This window comes from Nelumbo nucifera, chromosome 7, assembly GCF_055504915.1.
Source record: "Nelumbo nucifera cultivar China Antique chromosome 7, China Antique-T2T, whole genome shotgun sequence".
Taxonomy (NCBI): domain Eukaryota; kingdom Viridiplantae; phylum Streptophyta; class Magnoliopsida; order Proteales; family Nelumbonaceae; genus Nelumbo; species Nelumbo nucifera.
In genome coordinates, this window is record NC_142655.1 from 47908708 (window position 1) to 47928767 (window position 20060).

The window sequence follows — 20060 nt, forward strand, 5'->3', positions numbered from 1 at the left end:
GCCCATTTAGTGTTCAGTGTTTAACTAGTTTCCAATCTGCTGCCCAATTGGGCTTCTTTGTATGGCATGGGACCCAAGCATTGATCTACACACCAGCCACATGGGTTCGGCCCAACCTTTATTACAAGGCCTAGCCGAATTCACTGAAAAACTCAGTAAACCCCTGAGCCCATCATATGGACCCTATGGGCCCAACACTTACATCAAGTGGTCCCTGGGCCAAGCCATCTTATAAAAACCCAGGGACTGTGGGCAGGTGCAAGATTAGCCCATCAGGTACTATCCTAAATGGTCTTACACTTAACCTCTCAGCCCTTAATGATCAAGCATTACCCGACAAGAGAGGACCTCTCCCTCGGCTGCAAGGAACAGTGCCGCACTCTCTACTCACATGGATCCTGGGAATTAAAACCATTTGCAAACATTTCGAAACCGTACATATACATATATTAATATATTAATTTTGCAAAACAAAATTCCAACAATTGAAATCAACTGCCGGCAGTTTGGTTTCCATCAGAGAGAGTGCCTTTCCCGATCATTACCTTTGTCCGACAAAGGGGCTGATCCTATCACTATGATCACCCACTCAGATGAATTCTCGGACTGTCCCAACATACCTAGGTTTTGATCCCCGCTAAGGATCTCACTGATTAGCATATCAAAGACAGCCTGATCCGACACCTAGTGAAGTGTCATAATCGAGTCTAGGGGTCAGGTGTAACTTTCCAGTTTTGCCCATCTGTCTCCAAGGTCCAGGGCAATACTAGAAATCTGGTCCGGTTCAAGGATTCAAGTAATCCCATACTGCATGTGCCTTGGGTCTTACCCTGGTGGCCGAGACAGGCCATCCCAACACTTGGTGGCACACCAGTATCAGCCTTGGCAGGATAAATCTTCCCAGACTTATCCAATGGCTGTGAACATTTAAAACTAACACGAGTCTCTATAAGTTTCCAGTTTTAGGGTCTTACATAGAATCATACCAAAGAACATGAATCAAACATGCACTTTGATTATTTCCACTAAATAACAAAGTACATCAAATTAGATTGATGCTAAGTGCATACAAAACTATCTAACAATATCCAACATATCATATGTAGAATTCCATCGCGTTGGACAATCAACAACCATCCCTCTCTTATGTTGTACTTTTGCTTGGCTTCTTGCATTGTCAAATTTTTGCTTCTTATGGGGTGTGAGTCTTACATATTTAGCACTTTCTCGAATCTTATGCAACAATGGTGATATTTCTCTCAACCCATCTTGCTTAATAAGGTTCAATATGTGAGCAACACATCTCATATTAAATAGGTCACCATTCAATGAGGGCGAACCTTTAAGACAGAGCTGGTTCCTAAGCTCCCTAACCATAATATTGTTGTTAGAGGCATTGTCAACTATTATAGAATATATTTTTTTGTCAATGTTCCAAATCAATAATCTCTCCATAACAACTTCATATAGAGTGTTTCCATCATGGGGACACTCAACTACCATAAATGCAATAACTTTCTTGTTCAGCTCCCACCCATCATCTATAAAATGTGCTATTAAACAACAATACCCCAAATTCTGTTCCAAAGTCCACATATCAGTAGTTAAGCTAATCCGACAATCCAAACTATCAAATTATTTGTACAACTTCTCCTTTTCATCCATGTAAATCTTCATGACATCATTCTTTATTGTATTTCTACAAACAAACCTAAATGATGGCTGAAGATTATTGACAAATATCTGAAAAAATTCTTCTTCAACTATGCTAAATGGATGCCCATGCTTCATTATCATCTTCTCTAAGTCCATTCTACTCCTATCTTGGTCATATTTAAACTCCACTTCAGCTTGTTTACTAGTGCACATTTCCTTCATTTTAGGACATCTTGGTAGATGACTCAACAAGTGGCTTGTACCTTTACTACTTCCACCCATATATTGTTTTCCACAATACATACAAATAGCTTTCTCCTCCCCATAATCCAATCTTTTTTTTGAAGTGTTCCCAAGCTTTAGATCTAGTCCTCCTTCGATTGAACTTGATGCCATAGATGTTTCATTGACATCTTCGGAATTGCTTGCATTTTCATTGCTAGGTTCATTCATCCTTGATGCAAAAAGACAAAAAACAACAAAAAGAATAAGATACACAATTGTAATGGTTAAATATTCAACTAAGGTGAAAATGAGAATGAAAATAAATATTCACAAAATTGTAACAACACATTTCTCATAACCCCCTTTCCCCCTCTATGATTATACCAGTCAAGGAAAAGTTTAGTTCTACTATAAACCAGAAGTGAACTTAGGCCCCATTTGGTTCGCGAGAATAGAGATCTGGAATCGGAACCGGAATGTGCTACTTTGATTCTAACTGTTAGGTTAGGCGGAATCGGAATCCCATTCCATTCTTGCTGGTTGAATGGTTTAGTAGTTCGATTGCCTAGGTCAGCAATTTTTTGGCAAAGTCAACGTATTTTCATAAAAAGTGGTCCAACCCAAAATCAGACCTAAAATTATGACCAGTTCTTGGGTCAAACAATTTGACCATCCAATCCATACCAGTTTTTAAAACAGTGGTTTTTTGGGTTATTTTTTCCATTGGTTTATAAGTAGATTTTGCTAGTCTCAAGATGTTTGAGTGGGTCTCATCCGAAATATCCATTACAAAAAGTCAATTTTTTCTAAAAAAAATTCCAGACAGGCATTAAAAATTTTTCAAGCAATATCAACAAGCAAAGAAAAATATTTTTGTGCTCCAATTATTCAAGGCATAATTGATAAGAATGCTCCAAATAACATCACAACTAAAATTAAGAAGAAAAAATAGGGTTGGAAATTAATTGAAAACTCTTTTTAAAGATGAAAGAGAAATCCTTATCAAATAATTTTTGAATTTGGTTCTTCTTACAATGCACCAATTGTTCAGTTGGTAAGGTCTCCTGGTGGTTGAAGCTAAGAGACATGGAATCAAGTCCCACATGCACTTAGGTTAGGGGTTATGGGTTTAGGATATGGGCCATCCTCATTTTGTAGCACCATGGAGCCAAAAAAAAGAAAATAGAAAATGTAATTCTTTTATTTCAAGTGTTGTTTAAATGAACATACCCTCAAAAAGATTGATAAAATTCAAAGTCAGTTCTTTTGAGGCCCAAGAGAAAGCAAGGAGCAATTGTAGGATAAGTTAGAAAAGGCTTTACAAATTAGTGACTTTTACTTTTGAAAATCTATAATAAGTATTTTTTCCCTTTGTGTTAATACTTTCGTATTTGAATTTGAGGGAAATCAAGTATTTTGTTGTTTGTTTAAAATGAGATCAAAATAGGACAAATTGAGCCCTCCATTGTTAACTTCCTAGTGAATTGTATAAGAGGACATAAATGAAATTCTTTTATGCATCTTAAATAACTACACATTTCTGATTTTTTTTTTTTATTTTGAGAACTCACATGTCTAAAAAAACAACTATAAACCACAGAACTTAATGAGTTGTATTTGAAATTGCATGGAGTATTTAGTTGGACAAATTTTACTATTCTAGACAATTGGAGCTTTATACATGCTGATTTGTAGATGAATTTCATTACTTGGAATCTATAAGGAGTGGCAATAAATCTCTGGCTTTTAAACTTTTCTTGACTTAAAATACCCCTTTCTTTTAATTTGGTCTCTCTCTCTCTCTCTATTATGAGGATATAAATTGTAAATTGAATACAGTGAGCATCGGAAAACCGGGCTCACTTACCACTTGGGCTAGAAATGGAGTTGCCACCCATCATATCAAGAAATGGAGGTCATGGGACCTCCGAGAAAAAGCATCAAAACCATTTTTACTAAATAACGACTCCAAAGCCCAAGGCACTGGTCCAACTAGTCTGGGTAAGACTTGGATGGGAGAGGGAAGGTGCTAGGCACCCCTCTCCCGGGTTCAAAAGGTGGGGCCCACATGGTATCCTAATCAAGCATAATAACAATCAATTGACCAAATGAAAAATACAATAACAGACAATAACAATAAATCTACCCAACTGAATTCTAACAATTACTAAACTTATTAAAATAACCGAGCACAAAGAAACTATAATCTAATTAACACATGGACGCAAGGAAACAACCAAAACTGAGAAACTAGATTCAAACTCTGTTAACTTTAACTCATCTAAAATATAATCTACCAACATTGATCAAAAAGAATAAATTATAATAAATCAAGGGAAAATAATGACTGAGATCCCTAAATAACTAGTAATTTCATAGCAAAAACATTCAAGATGATTACTGCATTCAAGGAAAATTTATGACAGAACTGGGTAAGAGTATAGAGCCTATAGGAGTCGATTCAGTAGAACTTCATCACCGACTCCATCAACTTTCCCTCTCCTCAGATCAAAACAATCAAAACGATAGGAAGATATAAGACAACAAAACCCAGAAAATAGAAAAAGAATATCACACAAAGGGGGAGCAAAGACAATTACCTGATCGAATTTTGGCCATAGAATGAATTGATGAAGTAGGGGAGGGGGAAGGGGTTGAATTTGTTGATGGAAATAGTGGTATGATTAGGTTGTCACAGCAACAAACTGAAAGGATGAGAGATCCATCATATGGATAGCTGAACCCTATAGAAAGTTTGGGCAAAATTTCAAAAATTTCTCTCTCTCCCATTTGGGAATCGCATTCCCTATTTTATAAAACTGCATTTTCAAGGATTATTCTTGAAATAAAATCGGACCAGATCTAAAAAAAAAGAAAGGAGAGGGAAATATCTATATGAAATCAAAAGGAATTCACAATGTAGGTGTTCACGCCCAAAGATGATACCAAATCCGCCTCCACTAAAGATGACACTGCGAATGTTGAGGCAGGATCAACAGGAACGGTTCTTCAGTAAGAACCAGGGATTCTTCACCAAGAATCGAGCAAGGTGGTGTGAGCACGACTTCTGATTGTTTCTTCACCAAGAAACACTATCAAGAATACTTCTTGATCACTCCAGTAGGTGGAGAACGAACTGGGATGGCACCAAGAACTTAGGGAGACAAAAGACTGTAGAGAGGAGTGTGTTCTCTTTGTGGATTTCGCCCCCTATTTATAATCCATTCAAGATTAGCTTCCTAATCTTATTATGAATGAGATTTCCTAATCTAAATCTTGTATTTAGATCTGGACTCTAAAGTTGATAAGACCTATCTTATCCAACTACGAATCCCAGTCAGATTATAAATCCAAAATTGGTCCAATTTAATTTAACCATTTAAGCCTAGTTCGAAATGGGCTTTAGGCCCACTAAGTTATATTGCTTACTTAACCCATTAAGTGCTAGCTAGTTTAGTTCTCTTTGTATGGTGTGGGACCCTAGCATTGATCTACACATCAGCCACATGGGTTCAGTCCAACCTTTGTTATAAGGCCTGGCCGAATTCACTGTAGGTCACAGTGAACCCCTGAGTCCATCAACATGGGCTCTTAATGGGCCCAATATTTACACTAAATGGTCCTTGGGTTGAGCCATCTTGTGAAAACTCAAGGACTATGGGCAGATGCAGGATTAGCCCATAGGTATTACCCTCAATGGCCTTACACTTAACCTCTCAGCCCATAATGATCAAACATTGCCCGACAAGAAAGGACCTCTCCCTCGGCTGCAAGGTATAGGGCTACACTCTCTACTCACATGGATCCCGAGAATTGAGACCTTTTGCAAACCAATTTGAAACCATAATATATAAGTATATCTCTATATAAATATATTTTACAAAACCAAATTTCAAACACATTTGAAATCCACACTGTCAGTAGTTTAGGTTTCCATCAGAGAGACTGCATTTCGCCAAACATTCACTTTGTCCGATAAAGGGGCTGATCTTGTCACTATGATCACCCACTTAGGTGAATTCTCGGACTGCCCCAACATACCCAAGTTTTGACCCGGAAAAGGATCTCACTAATTGGCATATCAAAGATAGCCCAATCCGTCACCTAGTGCAATACCATAATCGAGTCTAGGGGTCAAGTGTAATATTTTAGTTTTTCCCATCTATCTCCAAGGTCCAAGGCATTATTGGAATTTGGTCTGGTTCAGGGTTTCAGGAAAACCCACACTGGCAACTGAGACAAGCCACCCCGACCAACTTGGTGGTACATCAGTGTTAGCCTTGGCAGGATAAATCTCCCTAGATCTATCCAATGGCTGTGAAGATTCTAAACTAACACGAGTCTCATAAGTGTCTAATTTAAGGGTATTACATAGAAACATACCATAACAACATGAATTAATTATGCACTTTATTCATTTATAGTAAATGGCAATAAGTACATCTATCCAACGGCTATGAAGATTCTAAACTAACATGAGTCTCATAAGTGCCCAGTTTAAGAGTATTACACAGAAACATACCATAACAACATGAATCAATTATGCATTTTATTCATTTATAATAAATGACAATAAGTACATCGATCTGATTGGAGCTAAGGGCATAAACTATCTAACACAAATGATAACGATTGGTGGTTCGGGCAGAGATATAATAAAGAGAGAACAGGGAATGGGGATCAAGAAAAGAGTGGGAAAACAATGAGAGGATAAGGAGGAATGATGGGAGGTTATGAGAAAATGAAAGACGTATGGAGGGAAGATCACCACTACTGTGGAAGTTGTAGCAGTGGCGGTGAAGTTTAGATTGAGAGTAGGGGAAGGAGAGGTGTTTGAACATAGAAATGAAGAGGAAAAAAGATGGGACAGAGGACCATAGCAGGAGATCTTACTGGGTTTTGTCGTTGTGGGTGCAGATCTGCCATTGCAATGAGTTGTAGCAGTAGTAACGAAGCAGGGAGCGGGGGTAAAAGGGAGGGAAGAGAAGAAGAAGAATATCAAAGAGAGAGAGAGAGACAAAAAGAGAATGAGAGCAAGGGAAGAAGAGGGGAAGACCAGTGTTGAGAGGAAGAGGTGGCCACCGCTTTGGTTCAACGTTCGAATGAGAGAGACGATGAATAGTGGATTAGTGGATTGACCAAAATGGAATCTTTTTAGATAGAAAGGTAAATGAGGGTATTTTTGAATGAAATTTCACAAGATGAGGTTTTGGGCATTCTAATTTGATTGGAAAAGTTTGATTGGTTTAGATGTATTCAGATCAAGTGGATATGGGTTGTCGGTGTGAGAATGGTCAAAATGAAATCTTTGTTTGATGGATGGGTGAACGAAGGAATCTTGAGTTCAAATTTCATGGGTAGGTGTTTTGGGATGTCATGTGTCTAATGGTTGTGTCTAATCTATTGGTTGAGGTGTAAGTGAGGGTCAATTGGGCCATCAGATAGGTATCGAGCAGGTTTAACGGTAAATCTAAGGGCTCTCGGGGTGAAATTTGGGCTTTCTGGGTTTTTGGGTGTTTCAGAGAAGTTAGAAGGGTCTAATCGGGTGTTTGGGGTGAATTGGAGGTTCAGGCAGTGAATCGAGCAAAAATCGGGTGCTGACAAATACTATTTTTCATTTTATTCTATTCTCTCTCATTAAGTCCCATATTTAAGGTTAACTTTCATTCTCTCTCATTAAGTCATATGTTTAATGTATTTTTGTTTCTCATCATTAAATTTCACTAATTAAATTCATAAATAACAATTTTAATAGTACAAAAACTTGTATATTCAAAATCAACTTGGAAACAAAACCGGTTTTTAAGTATGATAATGAGAAGAATTTTTATTAATGATAAAAAGGGAATACAAAATTTAAAACTGCCTTAGCAATGAAACCACTTTCATGTTTGTTTAATGATGGAAATGGAATAAAAAAATTATGAAAAGAGAAAATTAATGTATATTCCATCACCCTACTAAACAAATCAAATGATTGAATGATTTGATTAGCTAGGTCACCACGTTGTTGGCCAAGCCAATGGTTATTTACAGATAAGCAATTTGGTAGAAAATTATCCTAAAATCTTGGTCAAGTAACAATTCAATTAGTCTAATCAGTGTTTAGGCAAGCAATAGTTCAATTAGCACAATAAATTAAAAATATTGGTATAAGCTATAGAGTAATAAGATTTGATACAATTTTTCGGTTGAAAGGCAATAAATCACCAATATATATATACAATTATTGTTGTTGTTATCATTTGAAATTGCCATGTGTACATTTACTAATATTAATAAAGTTCGCCAAGATTACATGAAAAACCCTCAATTTGAAGGTAAAAACCATGGGACCAAAGTCCAAATATATCCCACTGTCAACAATAATAATATAGTACAATAATCTCTCTAGCCACAACGAAAGCCATACACATTAAGAGTAATTAATAATCTCTCTTGGATATCACAAACAACTTCGCTAATAAGTGGATCACAAGAGAAGATGGAGAAATCTCACCAAATAAATGGATAACCAACATTGTCATGAGTTGTGGAATGATACTCATAAACCCAACCCAACTTATTGTAAAGTGTGTCATTATTGTGTAGAGTGCCTTGTGTTCTTCTAACTCTAAGATAAAACCCTTGTTGTTTTCCTTTCTTTTGTTCATTAAGTCAATGTGCCACATAGTTAATAGGACCATGCATGTGGAAGGAATCAACCACAACCACACAGTTACTAGGCCGTTGGAGGGAGATTCATAATTTCAAGAATCTCTCTCTTCCCTCTCTTGTTTTTGTCTTTTCCTCTTCTCACCCTTGAGTGCATGGGAAGACTCCTTGTCCCACATTGCTTGGGAAAGGAATGAAAGTAGAGTGCATTTGTAGTTTTGCCCTCTCTATGTGTAGGGACCCATAGGAGGATAGCACTATAGATATTCCATGTATGTGAGGAGGGCTGGGGGTGCCTTTTACACGTGCACGCCGAGTCGAGCCAAGCCAGGCCAGGTTGGGGCATGGGCGAGGGTGCAGGTGTGGGTGCGAGTACAGGTACGTGTACGTGTATGCATGCATGTTACACCGAATCACTTTTTGCTTTTAATCAGATTTGATTTTTTAATTAAACGGTTTTGTGTCCATTCAAATAGGTGTTTGTTCGAATTTCAAACTTAATGTTTTAAAACGTTTTCTCTTTCCTTGTTCGTATCTCTTCCTCTCTGTAAATCTTCGAATAGGTGCACTGTTCTGAAGAGGCTCTTGTTTGAAAGGACACCTTTGTGTCCATTCAAATTTGAGAACACTCTATAAAAGGAGTGTTGGACGACCTAGTTTTTATCAATCAATTTTTGACTCTCTATCTTCTCTACATGTCTAAGCATCAGTCTTCTGTGGTTTGCGGAGGTCTGGTAAGCGAGTGCACACCTACTAGTAGCCTGTGGGTTGTTTTATCTTGACAACCAATTTGCAATCACTCGGCTGCACCATAGGGGGCAAATGTGGTTTTAAGGAGAGTGACCAAGTGGCTCAACTCAGCCCTCCTTCTCCCTGCAATTCCCAGTTCCAAGTTTCTGCAACAACATCACAGCACTGCAAGTTCAGTTTGGAAAACGATTACCAATAAATTCCATTCTACCTTCTTTATTATTTTTATAACATAGGCTGAGTTGAAAAAACTCTTCTCTCGGCTGTTTTACACATTTTCGTTTCAAGCCAAGAAGCACCAAGAGTAAAGATACCCAAGAATCTTATTCTAAAAGAAAATTGGTGTTTCTCCCCTTTCATTCCACATATTGTGTTCATAAATGTACATAAACATAATCTGAAGCATGAGAAAACTTTTTGAATATAATCTCTAAATGTTCCCAATGAAGGCACTATCTGTGCTAGTTGGTTCAAAGGCGTAGGGCCATAAGAGGGGAGTAGGAGTTGCCACCTGATTTTTGAATAAAAAATTAAGAAAAATATGTAGAAATAAGAAATGGGAGATTTTGAAAATCTTTTCTACATTTGGTTTATATGCAAATGCAAAAATGTATGTTACATAAGTGTGTTTGAACGGTTCAGTTGAATGCAAACTGGGATTGAATTTCAAGATCCAAATGCATTCATTTAGTTTGGACATGAATGATGTAAATTGGAATGCAAAACTGTAAGTGTTTTATTGTTTAAATTGAAGCAAATTCAATCTGCACATGTACCGAGGACATTCTAACCATTTACCTTGTTTAAAATCAAAATAAGATCCAATTCCATTAAAACCCTAAACTTTATTAAAACCAAAAGAAGATTAGACTCCATTAATTAAGTTTGCTTCCTGATTTAAGTTTGCTTCCCTTATTAATTAACATATCTAATGACAAAACTTATTTGAAATCTACTAAATTCTACCAAATAGTTTCACCAACTTTTAGGAAAATAGGACACGGATCCATTATATTTCATAGCAAGAGAGAGTAAAATCTCCAGTTTAGACTTGCCTTGTGACCCCAAACCGGTTTTCTCTACTCAAATGTGTTTGTTACCTTCGATAGAATGAAATCTCTATAATCAAATGTATATATTACCTTAGACTGTCGGCCAATGTGATATCTTCCTCTACAAGCCTATTGCAATCATCGGTGACAAAGACTGAGACGATGCCTATGAGTACATCAACTAGCTTCCTATTTTTAAGTGAGTGTGCAAGGAACTCTCTCACCTAAGTCTCGTTTACTAAAGTGGAGCCCTCAATCTTTGAACCAGAAATAGCAAAAAAAAAGTGTTGGAACCCAACTATTGCAGCCATGGTTGTTTTAATAGAGTCAGGATATCACTTATCGAATCTTCCATCAAGAACTAGGAGAATAGCAACCGGTAATACCTGAAAATTGATCTGGAATAGGCGAGACATTGTTCAGTTTAGGGGGCATTTTTTTTTTTGGATTTTAAAAGGGAGAAAAGTTGGTTAAAAGGATTTTGGTTCCCATTGACCAAGAATCCCATGTTCTTTTTTTCAGATTTATGTGGGGACCAGGGAAAGTTTATTTTCCTAGGTATCACTTACCCCATTTCCTATATGAGTAAATAACTTACCCACCTAGGGGGAAAGTTTCCAACACTTGAATGGGACAAAAATGCCCCTTTTAATAATAGACTTTTATGGATAAAATGGTCATTGCCTTGTTTACCTAAGAAAAAAAGAGCATGGATAAATGCATTTACCCAGGTAAGCATTTCCCAGGGAAAATTTACCCAAGTAATTACATTTACCTGGGTAAATAACTTACCAAAAAGTGAATGGAGCCGTGTTTCTCCATGGGTAACTCATGGAATACCAAAGTATGACGTTTTTTGTTCACCATAAAATGGAAATGGCTGAGACAAAGAAGGATCGTGCACATACCTTATTTTACTCAGAGATCCAAAGAGAACAATGTAAGGTGAGTCACTAGAGAAGTTGTACATGACCATTTAGGTGCAGGATGGTTGTGTTGGGATCGATGGTCTTAACTTAGAGGGGATGAATTGAGTAGAGCTTTAAAAAAGTAATCTTGAATTCAAATATGAATTCTTTGACAGTAAATCAATCAAGCTCAAAACCCTTTTCCCTTAAACTTAAGCTAAGGCTTCTTGACAATGAAGATCAAGATGCAGAAGAATAGAGGCTTAGTTAGTTTGATTTAGCAGTTAATCAAGATGTCACTCTTAGATTAACCTAACTCTCAAACTAGAATTTTGTAGCTACATAAACAAACAAACAATATAGTAGCAAGAGCTAGGGGTGTCAATTAGACTGGATTTGGTCCAATCCATTCTGGTATAATACAAATGGACCAAGTCCCAATCCGATGAATATTGTGGACCATTTCTCCAACTCAATCCAATGAATAATGTGGACCATTTTGGACTAGTCCAATTCAACGTCTAGAAATGCTTCTAATCTATACAAATTGGTTTTGATTTGGATTCATTCTAATCCAAACTTGGTCCATTGACACTAGTATTCTTATCTTCTATCAATGGACTGGATATTGATTCAATCTGACCCAATCTAATATAAACCGATTATGGATGGACCAGGTTCAATCCAATCCGATAAAAACATTGGGCCATTAAGTTTAGATTGGTCCAATTCAATGTCATATCAGCCCGTTCAATCCATCAAAATTGATTTTGATTTGGATAGAGTCCAACCCAAAATCGATCCATTAACAAGCTCAGTTGGAGTTGCAGGGGTTAGAAGTCAATAAATAAGAACAATAATAATAAAGATTACTAACAGGACGATCCTAGCTAACAAATAAATATAACAACCAAGAATTCCAATCTTCTATCAGGTTAGTAGTTCTACACTTAAACAAATAAACATTAAAAGTAAATAAGTATTGAAATGTAAAGGAGCAACTAAAAGTAAATGAAGAATAAATTTATAACAATAGAAAAGAGAAGGACCTATTACAAATTACAATCTGATAGTTGACATACGAACAAACTATCCAAATTGAATCAACTTGAGATTCAAGCAGTTAACTGCTACCAAAGCCTCAAGGACAAATCTAACTGCAAAAATTGTAAACACAGTTGAAAAATAAATGAAAAATAAGTACAACAACTATAACAATAAAAGTAAAGCAGTTAGAATAATAGTTAGTAGTGGAAAATGTTAATAACAACAGAAGACCCAAAACTATTAAGCCAAAGAGTTAGTGCAATCAATAATGTTAGTGAGTTAATAGCTCAATCACTGCACTAAATGGCCTTGTATCTTGCATATGGAAATAAAAAGAATAAAATAAAACAAGATCTATAAGATCTCAAGGGATCAAGTTATTATAGTTATGAGAATATTTGCAAAGATAATAAACTACAAAACTTGGAAGAAAAATAAACAAATACAAGGAACACAAGATTTCTATAGAGGTCGAGATAGCCCTCCTATGTCCTCTACCTCAAACCACGACCGAGGATTTCCAATAACCGATTAGACTTCCCAAACGTTAGCAAGGCCTTTACAATCAAGGGGACTTCACAGATGCTTACAATACTTGAACCAAAGTGGACTTTACAAGTGCCAACCCAACCTAAAACAATAAGGTTTTCAACTTCCTACAAAACATTGTAGTTGGACTTAATAGAGGTGACAATAACACCTTAATAATAGAGGTCACAAGTTTTGAGTCAAATCTCTTGCTTTTTTCCCTTTTCCTTGAATCGAGTTGAACTCCTCTATTTATAGAGGATTTGAGAGCAAGTGACCATCTTTTAGTAATCGGAGGGATTTTTCTTTTTTATTAATAAAATTTTCCCAAAATGTTAGAAGGCTTTCCAAATATGGCAATAGCCATTAGAGTTTTCAATCAATCAAATTTCTTTGAAGCACTTTACTATCAATTTTTTCTAATCAACCACTTGATAAAGGGAGGGATGTTTTTTCTCTCTTGGTTAATTGATTCTCCTATATTATCCAACTAGTAAAATTTGAACTCAGTTTGTTTGGGGTAATCAACTATACTTTTCTATGTATAGTAGTCAACTCATCCTATCAAATAAGGCACTTTGCATGCCTTGGTTGTCAAAGTTGGTCAACTACGCTTTTTAGGGTATTTGACTACTCTTTACAATCCTGGCACTTTACGCCTCAGCCCTAACAATTACTCGACCATGTTGTTTGGGATAGTCAACTATGTCTCATAATTATGGCAAACTTGCCTGATAGACGATCCAAGACTTAGAAACCTTGGATTTTTATCCAAAATTTTAAAAAACTCTAGCATTGGCTTTCAACATCTGATTTTTATCTTTTATTTAATATTAAAAAAGCATAAAAATTAAACCTATTAAAGTTTAGGGTTTCCAAGGTTGATTGCACCAAGTTTAATCTTGTTGATCACTGAGATACATAGCCTCAGTAGAGCTCCCACTTATTCTTTTGTAGCATTAATTCTAGCTTTAATACTCTTTTACCACAGAGAAGGTTACTAAAGATTTGTTGCACACTTAGATACATTGTTAGTACTCTCAAGGAATTTTTTATCCTCAAAACAAATAGGGGTCAACAGGTTGAAAGTCAATGAGATCAAATAGGTAGCTTGTTTACCTCAACCTCGATGCAAGCAAACTTTACTTTGATTTTTTTTTTTTTTTGAAGTATACTTTGTACCTATTGTCATTGGAAACCTTAACATAATTGTATGTTTCCATCAGTTTACATACATATTTCCACATCAAACAAGTGACTGCTAAGTTGAACCGGGGACACATTTTTACCCTGATGTGGGGTTTGTATCACAACTAAACATAGCCTAAGTGACTCCAAAGCTAATTGGTTCTAACCAAATTAACTTCGGAATTAGGCACCACACTTGCCCAGGGTTGAAACCTCAGCCTCTTTCATTCTCCCAAGCCTTAGAATTGTTAATATGCATTCTAAACTATAAACCTATTAGACAGAAGGGGATAGCTTGGTCATGTTCAAGAACCCATTAGAGAGGTCTTACGAAAAAGCATCATATTCCTCATAAGTCCCCAAAAAAATTATGCCCTAGACTACATGCCTAAATGCAATTCTACATGGCATGTTTTTATATCAATAACATAATAAAGGTAAAAGTAATTCTAATAGGATGGGCTTGCCAAGAGATATCATAATCAAGATACATATTAGCAACCTGGCAGGATTTAAGAATAAGAATAACATCAAAGTAGTTAAACCGGCGACCAATCAATACTATGGAGCTGACCCCTTTCCTAATCTCCCATGCCTTTCTGCTCCGGCATGAAAATGGGAAAGGGATTTTTAGCTCCCTAAAACAAATGCACAGACAAGTATTAAACCAACTTAAGAGGGAATGGAACACTTGCATAAAATGATTAATTCATAACTCTCAAGGTTGAAATTGCAAATAGAGACTCCACGAGCTTAGACCTTTTGTGAACTAGACCATGAACCCAACCACAAGCTTAAGCTACAAAGAAGACCCTCAACTTCCTAAGAAAAGAAAAGAAGAAGTTTCTCTTCCACACTTGTAGGAAGCTGCACAAAGACCGCTTGTGAATAATTAAACATGTGTATCCAAGGATTTAGCAAATCCCCTATTTGTAGAGATAGTTATGGTTTGAACCTAGACAAGAGCTAGAGGTTCCACCTTCACCACCCTCCTCCCCACCTTTGGCTCTAAAATTCAAATTTTAGAGGGTAATAGCTCTTATAATGAATCTAGATTGATTCTAGACTTAGTCCATGAGCCAAAAACTAACTTTTTTGGCTGAAAAAGGTTGAAAATGAATGGGAAATTGAAAAGAAGCATAAGGCATTCGCCACAAGGCTAGTAGCCACACAACAACCCTTTGATCAGGCTAGTCAAAACGTTATTTAAAATTGGTATAATGTGAGGGTTTTGGATAATACCCATTACTCTTCAAGTTTTTTTCTATAATTGAGGCCTTTTTTGATCAATTACACACTTCGAATGAGGTTTTGATGTGGAAAGAATGAAACACCCACATTCAGTTCACTACTTGTAAAGGGAGGGCACAATGGAGTATTTAAACCTGCAAATAATCTATACTTTGTCCAATAATTTTTTTTTAACGGCTCATGTCAAGGAATCATCTACACTTAGAATAATTTTATTTCTTGCTTTTAGTTTACATTCTTCTTCTTGCACTATCACATACTTGGCTAGGTTTTAATTTTATTTACACTCAGTCTGTCATCTATCTTTGTGGCACCCAAACATCTTATTACCTCTAATTTCTAAAGCTATTTAGATCACTACATGAAACATTTGTCATGAGATACCCTAGGGGTGAGCATAATTCGGTTAATACCGAAAAACCAATCAAAAAATTTGGTTTCAGTTTTCCAGTTTTTTTTCATTAATTTGGTTTGGTTAATTTGGGTTTTGAATAATTCGATTTGGTTTCTGAATAATTCGATTAATAGTTTTACAGTTAAACAAATAAACATTAAAAGTAAATAACTATATAAATGTAAAGGAGCAACTAAAACTAAATGATGAATAAATTTAAATGCCAGCTGCACCTAGTGGTGTGTGCTTGAGTGGTTGGACAGAGAGGACCAGCTACTAACAATAGCAAAGAGAAAGACCTATCACAAATTACAATCTGATAGCTGATATACGAACTAACTATCCAAGTTGAATCAACTTGAGATTCAAATAGTTGTTAGCTGCTACTAACATCTCAAGGATAGATCTAACTGCAAAAATGCAAATACAATTGAATAGTAAATGAAAACTAAGTAAAGCAACTATAACAATAAAAGTAAAGCAGTTAGAATAATAGTTAATGGGTGCAAAATGTCAGTAAACAATAAAACCCCAAAACTATTAAACCAAAGAGTTTGTGCAATCAATAATTTTAGTGAGTTAATAGCTCAATAACTGCACTAAATGACCTTGTATCTTACATATGGAAACAAAAAGGGTAAAATAAAACAAGATCTACAAAATCTCAAGAGATCAAGTTATTACAGTTATGAGAATGTTAGCAAAGATAAATAGACTACTTGAAAGAAAAATAAACAAATACAAGGAACACAAGATTTCTATAGAGGTTCAGCCAACCCTCCTTTGTCCTCTACCTCAAACCAACACTGAGGATTTCCACTGATCAATTAGACTTTCCAAGCACTAGCCGAGCCTTTACAATCAATAAGACTTCATAGATGCCTACAATACCTGAACGAGTGGACTTTACAAGTGCCAACCCAACCTAAACTAATAAGGATTTTGACTGTCTACAAAACATTGTTGTTGGGCTTAATAGAGGTGGCAATAAAACCTTAATGGTGTTCAAAGCACTAGCCAAGCCTTTACGATCAATAGGGCTTCATAGATGCCTACAATACCTGAACCGAGTGGACTTTACAAGGGCCAACCTAACCGAAACCAATAAGGTTTTCGACTGTCTACAAAACATTGTTGTTGGGCATAATAGAGGTAATAATAAGACCTTAATGGTGTTCAACTAGTTGAACACCTACTTCCTCAAAAGTCTTTCTTTGTTTAGCATAGAAGCAAGTTTACAAGAAAGAAAATCCTTTAAATGGCAAATGTATACAATTCAGCACAAACAATACCCGATTGCTAGAGTTCTCAACAAACGCTTAGATAAAAGAAGAGGATTCAATAAATGGGTGAGATTGTATAAGCTCAATAGCTTCTTTGCTTTACTCACCTCTAACACTATTAAAGCACAAGGAACTCTTTTGCATTTTGCAAAATCAACTCTAGCTAGCTTGCTCTCTAAAAAATAATTATACACAATATATACAATGAATGCATAGGTTGCTTTTTTACAAGCTTTGAGTCAAATCTCTAGCTTTTTTTCACTTTTCTTTGAATCAAGCTGAACTCCTCTATTTATAGAGTATTTAAGAGCAAGTAACCATTTTCTAGTAATTGAAGGGATTTTTCTTTCTTTACTAATAATGCAAATTTTCCCAACATGTTAAAAGGCCTTCTAAAAATGGCAATAGTTATTAGAGCTTTGGATCAATCAAAATTTCTTTGAAGTATTTTATTATCAATTTTTTTGTAACCAACCACTTGATGAAGGGAGGAATGTTTTTTCTCTTCTGCTTAATTATTTCTTCTATATCAGCCAACTTGTAAAATTTGAACTCAGTTTGTTTGGTGAAATCAACAATACTTTTCTTGGTAGTTAACTCATCCTCTCAGCATTTTGCATGCCTCAGCGGTCAAAGTTAGTTACTTTTTAGGGTATTTGACTACTCTTCACAATCCTGACACTTTATGCCTTAGCCATAACTATAAGTTGACTATGTTGTTTGGGGTATTCAACTATGTTTCATAATTATGTCAAACTTGCCTGATAGACAGCCCATCACTTAGAAACCTTGGATTTTTATCCAAAATTTTGAAAAACTCTTATGTTGTCCTTCAACAACTATTTTTCTGATTTTTATCTTTTAATTGATATCAAAAAAGTTAGAAACCAAACCTATTAAAGTTTATGATTTCTAAGGTTGATTGTACCAAGTTTAATCTTGTTGAGAATCTATATAAGTGCACCATACAACTGGTCACATCAAGGTCCTAAAAAGATAAATACAATTTGAGTACAACTTATTGTACTTATCTCCTTAAAGAGAAGTTGTAGCAGATATTCTTTTGATAGCCCCAAAACCATTAAGTTCTTCACTAGCCTTGATGCTTGAACTGCTTAGAGCTTCCTTAGTTGTAGAGATGATGTCGTTTAGAGGTTCTTTGAAGCATAGGTAGCCAGTTCAGTAGATCTTCTTCCACTCCATCTTTTGTAACATTCTACCTTTAAACTCTTTTAGCTTAGAGAAGCTTACTAAAGATTTATTGCACACTTAAATACGTTGCTAGTACTCTCAATGAATTTATTATCATGAAAACACAAAGGATTAATAGGTTAAAGATCAATGAGAGCAAATAGGTAGTTTGTTTACCTCAACCGTTGATGCAAGAAAAATTTACTTCGATTTTTTTAAGTAAAGTTTGTACCTATTGTCAATGGAAACTTTAACATAGCTGTACATTTTAACATTTCCATCAATTTACATACATATTTCCACATCAAACAAATGACTGTTAAGTTGAACCAGGAGACATTTTTACCCTAATGCGGTGTTTGTATCACAAATAAACATAGCCCAAAGTGACTCCCAAGCCAATTGGTTCTAACCAAATTAAGTTCAGGATTACTGTATGAGCATGGAAGGGGTTAGGCACCACACTTGCCCAGGGTTGAAACCTCCGCCTCCATTTCATTCTCCCATGCCTCAGAATTGTTATTATACATTCTAAACTATAAACCTATGAGATAGAAGGGGATAGCTTAGTCATGTTCAAGAGACCATTAGAGAGGTCTTAAGATAGAGCATCATATTCCTCATAGGTCCCCAAAAAAATTAAGGCCCCATTTGGTTCGTGGGAATAGGGGTCTAGAATTGGAATCAGAATATCCTATTCTGATTCCAACTGTTTGGTTGGGTGGAATCGGAATCCCATTCTAATTCCTATTGGAATGGCATTCCCCCATTTGAGAGAATAGCCATTCCCCGCCCCTCCCTTGGAATTAAATCTCATTTCTGCTGATTTTAATTCTCATTCCTATTCCTGTCTGAACCAAACAGACTATTGGAATGGACCATTCTGATTCCGATTCCGAAAGATTTCAATTCCGATTCTGACTACGAACCAAACGGACCCTAAGTCCTATATTACATGCCTAAATGCAATTCTACATGGCATGTTTTTATGCCAATAACATAATAAAGGTAAAAGTAATTCTAATAGGATGGGCTTGCCAAGAGATATCGAAGATACATATTAGAAACCTGGCAGGATTTAAGAACAAGAAATAACATGCAAGTGGATAAACCGACAACCAATCAATACTATGGAGCTGACCCCTTTCCGCTCGGGCATGAAAATGGGAAAGGGATTTTTAGCTCCCTAAAACAAATGCACAAACAAGTATTAAACCTACTTAAGAAGGAGTGGAAGACTTACATAAAATGCTTAATTCATAACTCTCAATGTTGAAACTGCAAACCAAGACCCCACGGGCTTAGGCCTTTTGTAAATTAGACCATGTACCAATCTACAAGCTTAAGCTACAAAGAAGACCCTCAACTCCCTAAATAAAGAAAAGAAGAAATTTCTCTTCCACACTTGTGGGAAGCTCCACAAAGACTGCTTGTGAAGATTTAAACTTCTGTATTCATGGCTTTAGCGAGTCCCCTATTTAGAGATAGTTATGGTTTGAACCTAGACAAGAGATACGGGGAGATTTCACCTTCACCACCCTCCTCCCCACTTTTGGCTCTTAAATTAAAATTTTAGAGGGTAATAGCTCCAGGTATATATGAATCTAGATTGATTCTAGACTTAGTCCATAAGACAAAAACTAAGTTTTTTTTGGCTGATTAAGGTTAGAAAACGAATGTGAAATCGAAGAGAAGCATAATTAGTCATGAGGCTAGTAGCCACACGACTGCTCTTTGGTCAGCATAGTCAAAACTTTGTTTAAAATCGGTATACGGCGAGGGTTTTGGATACATACCTACTACTCTTCAAATTATTTTCTATAATTGAGGCCTTTTTTATCAATTGCACACTTCGGATGAGGTTTTGATGTGGAAAGACTGAAACACCTTTATTTAGTTCACTACTCAAAAGGGGAGGGCATAATGGAGTATT